The following is a 13,476-nucleotide window of genomic DNA, read 5'->3' on the forward strand; positions in this document are numbered from 1 at the left end:
AATTTTTAGCACAATACCCTAGCTCAAAATAGGCACTCAATAAATGTTAGTTTCTACCCCTGCCCCAACTTTGACAATGCAAGGAAAAGCAGTTCAATTTAAAATGTGAGAGATGAGGCTCAGCGCCTGTAGCTCAGCAGCTAGGGTGCTGGCCACATACACTGAGGGTGGCTGGTTTGAACCTGGCCCTGGCCTGCTAAACAACAATGACAACTGCAACAAAAAAAAATACCCAGGTGCTGTGGTGTGTGACTATAGTCCCAGCTACTTGGGAGGCTGAGGCAAGAGAATCTCTTAAACCAAGAGTTTGAGGTTGCTGTGACCTATGATGCCACAGCACTCTACCAAGGGCAACATAGTGAGACTCTGTCTCAGAAAATAAATAAATAGATAAAACACACACCCCCCCAAAAAATCTGAGAGATGAGAGTGAAAAATTTATATATAAAAATATGAAAAACAAATCCAAACAATGGCCTGATTTAAACTTGGCATTCAATTAGAACCCATTAGAGATAATGGTCAACATCTGTAGCCTAAGATTTTCAGGCTAATAAAGGATGGATGTGAGAGCCAAGAACCTTCATTTTCCATCATCTCAATCAGGTGATCTGTTCAGATATATATATATTATATTATATATAATATATATATTATACACACACACACACAAATGGTGCCCCTGAAAAAAGTATACACATTTTAAGAAAGGAAAAAAATGTATTAAGTTTGTATTACTCAGGTCATGTTTCACTTCTGCAATTATAAGAGGTGCTCAACATGACTTGTATTCATCTTTTGTTATCTGTATATATTGAATATTATCATTTTGATTTTTTTTCCTTTCTTAAAATATGTATACTTTCTTGGCACCCTCTGTATTTTGAGCTGAGTCTTAATGAATGAGAGGTTTGTAGGATAGAACTCAAGCTTTTCCAGATGCAGAGAGCAACCAGAGTAAATCATTAGAGATTGAAGACACTGGAGCAGGCTGTGCCTTGCATGAGAATTGGTATGAGTAAGCAGGACAAGTCAAGCCATAGACTTTCAAGCCTGCACAGATTAGAGGGGCTCTACTACCAAAGGGAAGTCCCAGCTAGATTTGAGAAGGAAGATATCCTTTAATATACAAACTTCTTTGTGGGCTCTCTGGCTCCTCCCTGCAAAGGTATTAAAATAAAGAGGAGTGGAACCATTAAGGAAGTCACAGAACTCTTATAGGCAAAGCTGCAAGGGATATCTCTACCATGATATTCCTGTTGGATTTTAACTTTTACTCTATATCAAAACAAATCTTTAGTCAGAAAACACCATGAAAACATCATTTTACATTAATATTAGAAGTTAAACCAAGATGAGGGTCATGGCCAAGTTTGGAATCTATTATTAAATAAGCCATTTTCCCTCTCTGAGCTTCAGTTTCTTATTTGTACAATGAAGAGATTGGGGCCATCGCCAATTCCGGATCTCATATATGAGGATTTTAAGAGACTAAGAAGAACTCTGATCACCCTAAAAAGCCTAAGTTCTCTGCCAGCTCAGGCAAGATTCAGCCACTCTTTCTGTAGCTCAAGGCCTAGACAACATTAGCCTGTAACCTTCATCCATACTGCTAAATCCACTTTCATGCTCATTAGAAAAACTCAATTGAAAGTAAACAACTAAAAGGAAAAAAAGGAAGGAAGGAAGGAAGGAAACAACTAATTAAAATGAGTTTATCTTAGGGGTATTTTTTAATTTTCTTTTTTCAGTATGGTGGGGGTGGCAGGCACTTCAAAATACTTATGCATCTTGTAAGTTTTGTATATCCCATTTTGGGTGTTTCCAAAGCAGGTTTTAGACCAAAGTATTAAGTCAAAGTGAATTTTTTTCCTCAGGGGAAAAGCTTGTTTTCTCTACTGTCCTTAGGACTGTATCTTCAGCCCCTCTGTATCCTCTAGGCAATAGCTTTCCCTTAATATTACCTTTGACAGCCCTCCAACAGTATTAGGATCAAGAACTTTCAGCACTCCTGGCAGGCACAGCAGGCAAAATAAGCCACAGTCCTTTGTACTCAGTTCCAGATCCTTTTCATCTTTGGCATAAATTCACCCTCACTTCCTCCCCCTCTTTCCTTCTCACTGGTAGCCATCATTCATCCCTCTCCCCAAAAGCTCATAAATGATAAGAGGTCTTGGCCTTGCTTTCTAAAAATCAAGAATGCTAAAGAATATTCTCAGATGAGTGGCTTTCCTGATGAGAAGCCTTTTGCTAAGTGGAACTCAAACACATATCTTCTGACCTCAAGTGCTACCTGACTCAGTTTACTAGTCCATAGGCACAGGCCATGATTTGAACTACTGGGTACAAAGGGAAGTCCAGGGTGTAGATGTTTAATATACTCTCTTCTGGGAACCTTATCAAAGTTCATCCTCTGCCAGAAGAAGGGGCAGCTGGGTAAGTGGTCATCTGATTTGTAGTCACTAGATTCCGCTTGGAATAAATTAGTCCCAAGAAGATATATTGTGGATGATTGGTAGCACTCCTTCTGCCAACCTGTAAGTGGGGCCCATTTCTAATCTTTCATAAAGCCTTCCCCCCATTGCCACCCAACTAGAGCTGACAGGTGCATGCTCTAGTTGATATCCGTAGTCAGCTCTTTTCCCCAGATACCCATAAAGTGCCTACTAACACCCAGGCCATTCACCACTTGCATGGCTAGGAGACCCAGTCATGTGGTTGAATCTGGAAATTACTGACGTCAAGGTGATTAAGAAGCCATGTGAAGAAATGTTATGTAGGAAACCCCATTAATGGGCATGATCAATCATCACATGATGTCTATTAGGTGCTCAACAGTCCACAGAGGAGCTTTATGATGACTCCTGCCCTCTGAGTTTGTATGGCAGGCAGTCTATCCCCAATGATTAGCTAGGTACCAAACAGAAACATAAAGGAATTATGCACAAGCATTATAGTATCCCCTTTAATCCAAACCCCAGTTGCTTTCAGTTGTTTTTATTTTTTTTTTTTTTATATAAGATCTTGTGAGGTTGAGGATTAGAGGATTGCCTGTTCTGCTTTTCCCAGATGTTGAACAAATCTACTCTAGATGGTCTTTTTTTTTTTTAGACAGAGTCTCACTTTCTTGCCTCTGGTAGAGTGCTGTGATGTCACAGTTCACAGCAACCTCAAACTCTTGGGCTCAAGCAATTTTCTTGCCTCAGCCTCCCAAGTAGCTGGGATGACTATAGGTGCCCACCACAATGGCTGGCTATTTTTTAGAGACAGAGTCTCACTCTTGCTCAGGCTGGTATCAAACTCATGAGCTCAAGCAATCCATCTGTCTTGGCCTCCCAGAGTGCTAGGATTACAGGTGTGAGCCACCACATCTGGCCAGATGGTCTTCTAAATTTCTTTTCAGCTGACCATGCAAAGCAAGTTTACTTCCACTCAACAAAACTGACATATCTATTTGGGCATATTTTCTTGGCTCAAGGTGAGTAGAATGGAGCTACATAATTCACCAGCTGGGAGACAAAGTTCATAATGAAGAATAGGATGAAGGAGCCAACCTTAAATTTGATGAGCACTCAGTAGTTGCCTCCTTAAGTGAGATATTGGAGGACCTGGTACCTCAAGTTGCCAAAAAATGCTCTCTCACTTACTGCTGCCTACAATTTCTCCATTCACGTTTACCCCTTTACCTTAAGCCTTTGATTCTAATTTAAAAACATACATCCTTCAGAGGGGTTGTCACAATCGCAGCTGTTATCAGTTATGGACAGTCTGTGTAAGTAAAAAGTTTGATTTGGATTGAGGAAGGATTGTTACTGGGGGAGAGGAAAAAGTACAAAGAACAAAAAAACTGGAGGCATGTCTATTTACTGATTCCACAAATTAACCAAGGATCCATCCTAATAATGTAGCTGCAAGGAAGAAAAGATTTACAGAGGGTCAGCTACTAATTAAAGAAAAACTTAAACAAACACAATTATGAGGAATAAAGGCCTCAGGGAAATTTTAATTTGCTAAGGGTAAATTAAGGTCTGAGTGTGGGTTAATATTTTTTTCTTGTTCCATAAAATTCACAGACTGACATTCGTATGTAAACACAGAAAGGTATTGATCTTCTCATCTCAAGCTCCTCACATATAGAACAGTTTCTACACCAGCATCTCAAATTTAGACAATTATTGTATTGGTTTTGATGGAAACCAAAAGTGTTTAGATCAAGTTAAAACAAAAACAACAACAAAACAATAAAATGTGGATTCAAATGTGCTACGGGGATCTTTTTGGGAATTACTTTTAAAGGAAAGTATACTTTGTAATATCAATAATCACACCCTAAAGTGTTAGCTCTGAGTTCAGATTTCTATATATCAGCTTTCTTACATATGGAAAAACATAATACATGAATAACTTTCCTCTGCCTCTGTTTTCCTATTCTTTACTTCTATCTCAGAAATCACCTTCACACTCCATATCTAGCATCCCCACTCCCTTATTTTGCCACAATATTCAAAGGAAATTTATTTGAAATGCTGTAGAGACCAAAGAAGTTGCAAGAAATTGAGAGAGAAGTTTGCATAAGGTTTGGGTTTTAAGCCCAGGTGAACACTAGAATAACAGTAGAAGAGCAATTTTAATTTGCTTCCTTCCATCTCACATGATTTTTTATGAATAAGAATATTAATTTCACAAAAATAGTAAACTTCCATTCACCAAAATGTATCATAAACATTAAAAGTCAAATAAACTGTATTAAAATATATAAAGTACATATGGCATATATTACAGTTCTTGTTAATATCAATAAGAAAGATATTAACATTGCTAAAAATTTGGACAAAGGAAATAAACAGGAAATACTCAAAACAAGGAATACACTTGGACAAAAAATTTAAAAGTCACTAACTTTACTAATAAAGAATAAAAAATTAAATAATTAAAAAAATACATATTCATAGAAGGAATTTCCAAGCCCTAGTTAGAAAAATTTCCTTGAATCTTAGATGTTTTAACCATAGAATACAAATCTCTAATAATAAATATCAGAGACTCTCAAAAAATAATACAATAAAATAAAAAGAAATGTCAAGAAAAAAAGGAATCCTTTGTATTCATTTATCAAATGTGAAAATACATTATTCAGTCTGGCAAGGGGGCAGAGAAACAAGAACTCTCATATTCTTCTGCTACTGATGAGAACATAAAGTGGGATAACCTTTCTGGAGGGCAATTTGGAAATTTGTATCATGAGCCTTAAAAATTTCCATAAATGTTTGGCCCCATGTTCCTACTTTGTCACATTTATCATATGGAAATAATTAAAGATGTGGCATGAGTGTTGCCATCATATCATTATTCATACTATGGAGAAATAGGAAATAATTTAAATGTTCATGGCGAGGAATGGTTAAATAAATTTCAGTATGTCTGAAGGATATAATACTATGTCACCGTTAAAAATCATGTTTAAAAACATTTAGTAGGCAGCTCCTATAGCTTTTTGGGTAAGTTGCGCTGGCCACATACACTGGGACTGGCGCGTTCAAACCTGGCCCAGGCCTGCTAAGACAACAATGACAACTGCAACAACAAAAAAAAATAGCCAGGCATTGTGGCAGGTGCCTATAGTCCCAGCTACTTGGGAGGCTGAGGCAAGAGAATCACTTATGCCCAAGAGTTGAAGGTTGCTGTGAGCTGTGATGCCACAGCACTCTATTCAGGGATACAGCTTGAGGCTCTGTCTCAAAAAAAAAAAAAAACATTAATAACATAAGAAAATGTTCATGATGTAATGCTAGGCTTTTATTATTATTATTTATTTATGTATTTATTTATTTTTTGAAACAGTCTCACTATGTCGCCCTCAGTAGAGTGCCGTGGCATCACAGCTCACAGCTCAAACTCTTGGGCTTAAGAGATTCTCTTGCCTCAGCCTCCAAGTAGCTGGGATTACAGTTGCCAGCCACAATGCCCAGCTATTTTGTTGCTGTTGTTGTTGTTGTTGTTGCAGTTGTTTAGCTGGCTTGGGCCATTTTGAACCCACCACCCTCAGTGTATGTGGCTGGCACCGTAACCACTGTGCTATGCGCCAAGCCAATGCTAGGCTTTTTAGAGGCAGGATACAAGTACAATCACGTGTCACATAATGATCACTGACAAACTGCATATACAACTATGGTCTCATAAGATTATAATACCATATTTTTACTGTACCTTTTCTATGCTATAAATGTTTAGATACACAAATACTTACCATTGTGTTACAACTGCCTACAATATCCAGTACAGCAACATACTGTACAGGTTTGTAGCCTAGGAGCAAAGGGCTACACCATCTATCCTGCTTGTGTAATAGGCTGTATCATCTAGGTTTGCATAAGTACACTCTATGATTTCAGACAATGATGAAATCACCTAACAAGACATATCTCAGAACATAACCTCATCATTCAGTAGTGCATGACTGCAGTCCAATCCATTTTCCTAAAATAAAAAGTGTGAAGTATATTTATATAAAATAGAATGTAAAGAGGGAGTCATCCATACTTTTTATTTTATTTTATACTTTTTGTGTTTTCCCAAGTGCCCAAAATGAGCGCATATTAAATCTATACTTAGGGAGAAAAACACAGATGCTACCTCAGAAATGAAATGAAAGACATTTGTATAGTGCTGTGAGTACATGAGGGTCTGCTTCCCACATACTGTACTCACTGTTCCCAGATTCCTTATGTACTGAAAGAAGAGGCAATTTGTAACCCTGGCCTGAGCCCTCCTTTCTTGCTTCTGTGTCTTTGTTTGCTGATGTCTATGTGGTATACAGCCCTTCTTGAATCATGCCTTCCTCACCCAAAACCTTTCTGCTGGTCAGAAAGTATACCTCAGGAAAGAGGTCTGCTTCCATATGCCATATTTGTATTAGGTAGCCCTGAGAATAAGTGATTCTCAACTCTGGCTATACACGAGAATCCCCCTGGGAGTTTAAAATAAAACAAACCAAATACCAGGAATCACTTTCTGAGATATTTTGATCCTGTTGGTTCAGGATAGAGCTTGGCCATCAATTTTTTTATAGCTCCCAACATGGCAATAATTTATAACTAACATGGAAAACTACAGAGGTAGGTAAATATATAGAAAAAGAGAACAACGCTTTCTTCAGCTGAATTCAGTTGAATAACATAGGTGGGATGGACACTGACCCTCTGAGGATCTGTCCTCCTATAATCATCTTACTCCACTGGCCCCTGAGATGCCCAAAGGTACCTACCATCTGTTAAATGCCATAAGACGATAAATCACATCACCAACTTTCAACTTCATTGTCTGAATGATTCCATAAGATGAGCAGACCCACAAACAATGTTTGGCATAGTCTTTGTTTTCCTTCCAAACTCACTTGTGTTAAGATTACTGCTAAAATGAAACTGTGTTAGCTGAAAGGGTAACATAACACATGAAGACTTTAGCCATTCTTATTCTGGTACCTGGAAAAGGGCAGGGTGCGGAGAGAATCAGGCGTGGGACCAGGAAGTTTTGATGTGGGGAAATAAAAAGCTGGAATTGGTGGAGATAGGCTTAGTTGAGGTATTGGGTAGACAGGAAACATCAGGACCTTTCATGCCATCAAAAAAAGAAGATGAAAGGACCCATATAGAGTTGAGCTCTGTCCACCTCACAGTGTTGCCAAGGGTCATCCTAAAATGAGACCTATAAAGTAAAGTAGACATGATGTACTTGAAAGAGCGCCAAATTGTAAGCCAAGAAACTTGTATACAGGGCCGGGACTCGGGTAAGGCAAGCAAGGCTGCACTTGCACAACCCCAAGAAAATGCCTTCTTGAATGCCCTAGGCACTTCATCTGTCTCACCTTCATTCTGACCCTGCCTGCTTAAATACTAGTCCTGCTTCTAAACTAACTGTGTGATCTTGGGCAAATCGCTACTCACCACTTCCAAACCAAAGAAGCTCCACTGTCATCTGTCTCAGATATTGTACTTCCATAAAAATGTCATTTTAAAAAGGGGGTTACAGAGCTTTGAAAATTGTATCCTACTTCTCTGAGTCACCTATAAAAGTCCTAGCCTATAATGCTGTGATTCTGCACCTGATAATTACAGGCCATAAGAGTTTTCATGGGCCACTTTGAGCCTCTCGTTTTCAACCCGAAAATATTGAAAAGGCAGATTTTAGAACAGGTCACTAAACAAGTATTGAATTATCCTCTGCAAATGACCAACTTGCCTCTCTAGACTATTTCCAGAGGGTCAGTAAAGCCTTTGGGGGCCTTGTGGCAAACCTTTTGGGAATTCTAGCCGGGCACAAATTTCTACAAATGTCAACACCCATGCAAAGCCCATTCATCAATATTAAAGATCCTACATCATTTGGGGAACTGCTAGAAACCATGTCAGAAGTACAAATATTGTAGCTCTGAGAGATCTGGTACAGGTCCACAAGTAAGCTAACAGGTGGTGATAGCTCCTGCTAAAAGATACCAAGTAGAAAGAAGAAAACTATCCTCAATTATATTTTCTTGATTGTCTTCATTACAAACTTCTATATGTCAATATCCTATTTATTGTTCTTCTATGTTTTCGGATCAAATACTATTGATAAATGCATTTGGCATTGTTTTCTTTTGATTATACATTGAACTATAATCATTCACTACCTGTGGAGGGGCTGGTGAGGGGGCTGCATGGAAAGAAAAGGCTCACACTCAGTTATTAGTAGGGCAATAACCAATGAGGCTTAGAGAAGCAAGCAATTCACATGCTCAGAAATTAGCAAGGAAATGCTGCCCCATCTAAAAACCTCAGGGTCTTTTATTGAGCACAAAAAGTGTATACATGCAACAAACACAACATGGAACAAAATAAACAAAAAGACATTCTAACCTCATTATTTTACATAAGGATAAGAGTCATTTTTTACCCTGACAATAAAGAAAAAGGAAGTAATAGGAAAAAGTAAAAGAGAACATCTTAAGAACAATATCATATAATCATAAGGTCGGAAAGTTACAAAATAATGAGTACAATGCTTAGGGGGTAAAGTTTAGCTTCTTTGACTCTTTCTGTTGGCTCTTTCTGACTCTTTCTCATTCTATACTTTGACATGCCCAGCAGATCTTAATTTATAATTGCTAAACATTCTGGCTAAACCCCCAGGTTGTTTCCAACCCTGCGCTGTGGGCAGCGTGGGGGTGGGCAGCGGGTAGTGTCTCTGGAGTTCCGGCTGTTGCCAATGGAATCAGGGATGTTAGCTCTGGGCAGTCCTCTTACTGAACATTCTCTTTAAACCTCTAGGTTATTTCCAACCCTACCCTGTGTGCAGCATGGGGGTCTGAGGAATCTGGGCTATTGTCAAAGGACCTTCCAAAATGTCAGCCTAAGCTATATTCTGTCCCTGATCTTTTACCCATATGTCCAACCCACAGTGAACAAAATCCTAGCCTTCTTCTCTTTGTGAAAATGATTTTGACAATTGTAGATTTGAGATCATTTTGTATCTTCCTCAATCCTTGTCATAAGGTGAACCTCATAGCCACCGATTGAATCCTCTGAGAGAAAAATCTGTGATGGATATTTGCATGCAAGGAGTTCATTGGATAGTATTCTCATTGCCAATTCTTGTAGTAATGAAGAGAAGGGCCAGAGACAATGGGCTTTGATGATATCATAAGAAAATCTCAATTTACCCTTCAGGAGTTCTGAAGCTAGGATGACTCACCTTTAGAGTTTTTTCCTTGGGAGTAAGTGGGTTGTGCCTTTATACCCTGCACCAGTCACTGGATGTGGGCTGCCTAAAGAAGGGGGCATAACCTTAGGCCACAACTTTCCCAACAGCCAAAGGAGTAAGTCCTTTGGTGCTGAGGGAGGATCCACATGATACAACACAGCATCCACCACACTACCCTTTACCAAGACAGTCTCCTTGTTTGCCAAGGATAGCCCAACAACCAGTCCAGTATATTAAACTGGTCATAGCTACAGCCAGTTCTTCATCCATAATTTCCTTGAAACTCTTTGCCACAACTTATGTTATCTTAGTCAAATGCATATGGCATTCATTCATTTATCTATATGGTAACTCCCATTCTTTAAAATGAGGAAGAAAAACAAGGTAGACAGCAACAGTGGTCTGGAATCAGGATGAGAGAATTTGCTGCTCAAATGAAAGTAACTTACAATGTTGCAAAGTTAGGCCTGCTAAAGCTCACACTGAGTGGATGACAATTCTGAAGCTACAAAAACAGCAGGCTTATTTTTACAAAGCCAGGGCTTTGTTATGTACCATCCCTCCTGCAAACACTAACGCCTGCATTTGCTCTACCTCCCAAGTCAAACTTTTTTCTTCTTTTCTCCCTCAAGCTCATATTTACTCTCTTTAGTCAGCTGCAATGTGGAATAGAGAAACTACAATAAATTAGGTATGAAAACAAATAAAAGCTTTTCACTGGCTACTCACAGACATGTACTGAACTGAGGTGACTGTTACCCCCAGGGTTCTATGGTACATAGCCATGCATTCAAGCAGACACAGAGAAACTCTGCATAGTAAAAGATACTGCAGTGTTAAGCTACAGTTCTGACTCACTCAAAAAATAGGAGCAAAGCTCATAGCCCAGAAGGCCCCAGACATACACTCATTAAAAATCAGTATGCTTTTTCTACTTAATTTCTGAATAGGTAATATATTCACATGACTCAAAGAACAAAAGTATAAAAAGATTTATAAAAACAGTGTTTAGTAAGAGGCCTCTCATTTGTAAAAGTTAGACGCACTTATCTGTCATCTGTGTCTTTCAGGAGCTTATGCTCTCAGAGGACAGCATGAGTTGTACTTTTTAATCTTTATTGTTTTTACACTTACAGAAAATAATACCTGCTTCTTATTAGAGGCTCAAATGTTAGATAAATAAATGATGGTGAAAGGAGAAGTTCTTGGTAACCCTTAGCTCAGAGATAACTGTACTGGTTCCTTCAGATTTTTTCTATATATGTAATAGAATTACACCATAAATGCTATTTTGCTGCTTTTTCCTATCATGACCTATTACATAATATATTACATACATTGCAGAAGTTATTCCTTGTTAGTATGTACAGATTAAGGTACCTTTTTAACAATAGCATAGTATTCCGTGTGTATGTTCTATTATTCGTCTATCCAGTTTTATTTTGAATTTTTAAATGTTTGTGATACGGTTCTTTAAACCAGTTCTCCATGGCTTGTAATTAATGTACCTGGAGTTTAAATCTGATCATCTCTGGAGAAATGAATGAGATGTCAGTAAAGGAAGTTTTTTAGGAAAGAGGATTATCCAAAAAGGTCTATAGGTAGCAAAGTGTGTCCAGTAAAGGGGCAGGCAGACAGGCGCAGTTGCCTTGAATAGGGAACAACGAGAGTATTGAGTGAGTGGGTGAGACCATTTTCCAGATTTGAAAGAATGAAAATAGGGGAGAAGTGGGAACAGTAAGAGGGTGAGAAATTAAAGGAGATAAACATAAGTTAGAATGGAATGAATCTTGATACATGGATGGTGAGTTGTCACAGAGCAAAGGTTTTATGGGAAGAACTGGCACGTTTTACTTGAATCCAAGCTTCATAGAAATTATCAAGGTAATTTGGCTATATAAAAATATCGGCATTGCTAGGCTAGTAAAATAAAAGCCCACATCAAAACAAGCAATAATCCCATTGCCATCAACACTGGTCACATCTCATTTGAATTATCAGGATCACTAAAATATTGACAAATATCTATAGGACAGAAACAGAACAGTGAGGAAATTTGATGTCATGTCATAAAAGTAACAGTTGAAGGACTGGTACATCTTTAACCTGATAAAAAGAAGGTTAAGCGGAGACATGATAACTGCCTTCAAAAAATGTGAAGAACTGACATGTGAAAATGTATTAAGCTTTTCCTGTATCACCCCAACTGGTGGAATAGGACCAATGAGTTGAGATCATAAGAAGGAAGATTTTGACTCCTGTATTTTGCTTAAGGGTTTTTTTAAAGGTTGACATTAAATATATTGAAGACTCCCTGTCTAATTTCATTAGCATTATTATTAAGCCAATACATTCGTCATAAATAGTACAAAAGGAAAATTCAACCGAGTCCTTGCTGAATTTTCATAAATTCTTAATTAGTGAGAATCAAAATAATAAGGGCTTAATGTACACTGGAAGATTTTCAACTGCTTTAATCTCTTCCTTTCTATGTTTATTTCTTAATCCCATGCCTTGGCCTACCATGTGCCCTCAACTCCCACTGAAGCAGAGAACACATTGAAAACCCACATGAAAATGTAAATCTGAGAAATAAATATGCGTGGTTGGTTTAAAAGAGTAAGAATTAACATTTAAAGCAATGGTAATTTACTGTGATCTGTAATTTTGAGCTCCTGTGCTGAAATTGCTCATTTGGAAATCACCAAGTGGTTAGGTCTCATTTGTGATCTTCTTCCTGCATATGCCCAGCACACAAAGGAGTCGTAATGACCAGCTGAGTCACCACTGCCATCTCCCTGAAGTGTGCTCTCCAAATGTCAATACCATTTTCTATGGTACAGTGAAGAAGATTCCAAACCAAAGCCTGCTTACACTACAGGGTAAACTCAAGACAGCAAAGAACCTGGAATGTGTTCAAAGGGCCGCACAATCTTCCTCCATCTCTATTCCTCCAGTGGCCAAATTGCTATGCCACAGATCACTGTGGCTTTGCAAATCATCCCTATCACCCATTCCCATTACTCATTATTTGAATATAAAAATATATTTAAATTTATGGGAAGAAAGGAGTTGCTTTTGAAAATACTACAATAAAATGATGTCTATACTTGACGAAATGATTTGTATTCAGATATGGATTCCTACCAGAAGCAAAACTATAGACGATACATTATTAGAGACAGGAATACTCTAAAAAACCAGCATATAGAAAACCCTTGTGGTATATTGCCCTTTCCAACTTCTCATACCCTAATTCCAGAAAAGTTACCTAAAACTCAAGTATCAGATCTTTTCTCTCTTTGTCTTTCAGCACAGATTCAGGGTTAGTAGCTAATAGTTGTCTGACACAAATTAGCTAAACGGTAACCAGGAATTCCTGGCAAATTTAATTGAGAAAGGGAAAGAACTCTGAAGACATAATATAATTGAACTTTTTCATAATCCCATGATCAAGGAACAAGTCTAAAATATCTTATAGATTCTCATTGTCAGGCTGTCATAAAGTTATTTTGCTTGGGAGACATAATTTACCTTGTTGTATAGTCATATCCATGTAAAGAACAGCCATATTAGAATAAGGCTTTATCTCTACTAAAGTTATTTCTAATTCTGCACAGTGTCTATGTGGAAGATGAAAGAAACGAGCTTCATTTGCAATAGGAAAAATGCAGCCAGATAACAAGAAGTTCTTGACATTCATTCCACAGATATTTTGATAATGCGTGTCAACAAAAA

The 13,476-nt window shown here is 38.0% G+C and overlaps 1 protein-coding gene across 3 annotated transcripts in view; it reads left to right on the top strand.

Annotated features, from left to right (window-relative positions):
- The window catches only part of GRIA3 (glutamate ionotropic receptor AMPA type subunit 3), a 354,742-nt gene that overhangs the window by 131,762 nt on the left and 209,504 nt on the right, over positions 1-13,476 (top strand). The window lies entirely within an intron of this gene.

The sequence above is a fragment of the Nycticebus coucang genome, chromosome X, assembly GCF_027406575.1.
Source record: "Nycticebus coucang isolate mNycCou1 chromosome X, mNycCou1.pri, whole genome shotgun sequence".
Lineage (NCBI taxonomy): Eukaryota > Metazoa > Chordata > Mammalia > Primates > Lorisidae > Nycticebus > Nycticebus coucang.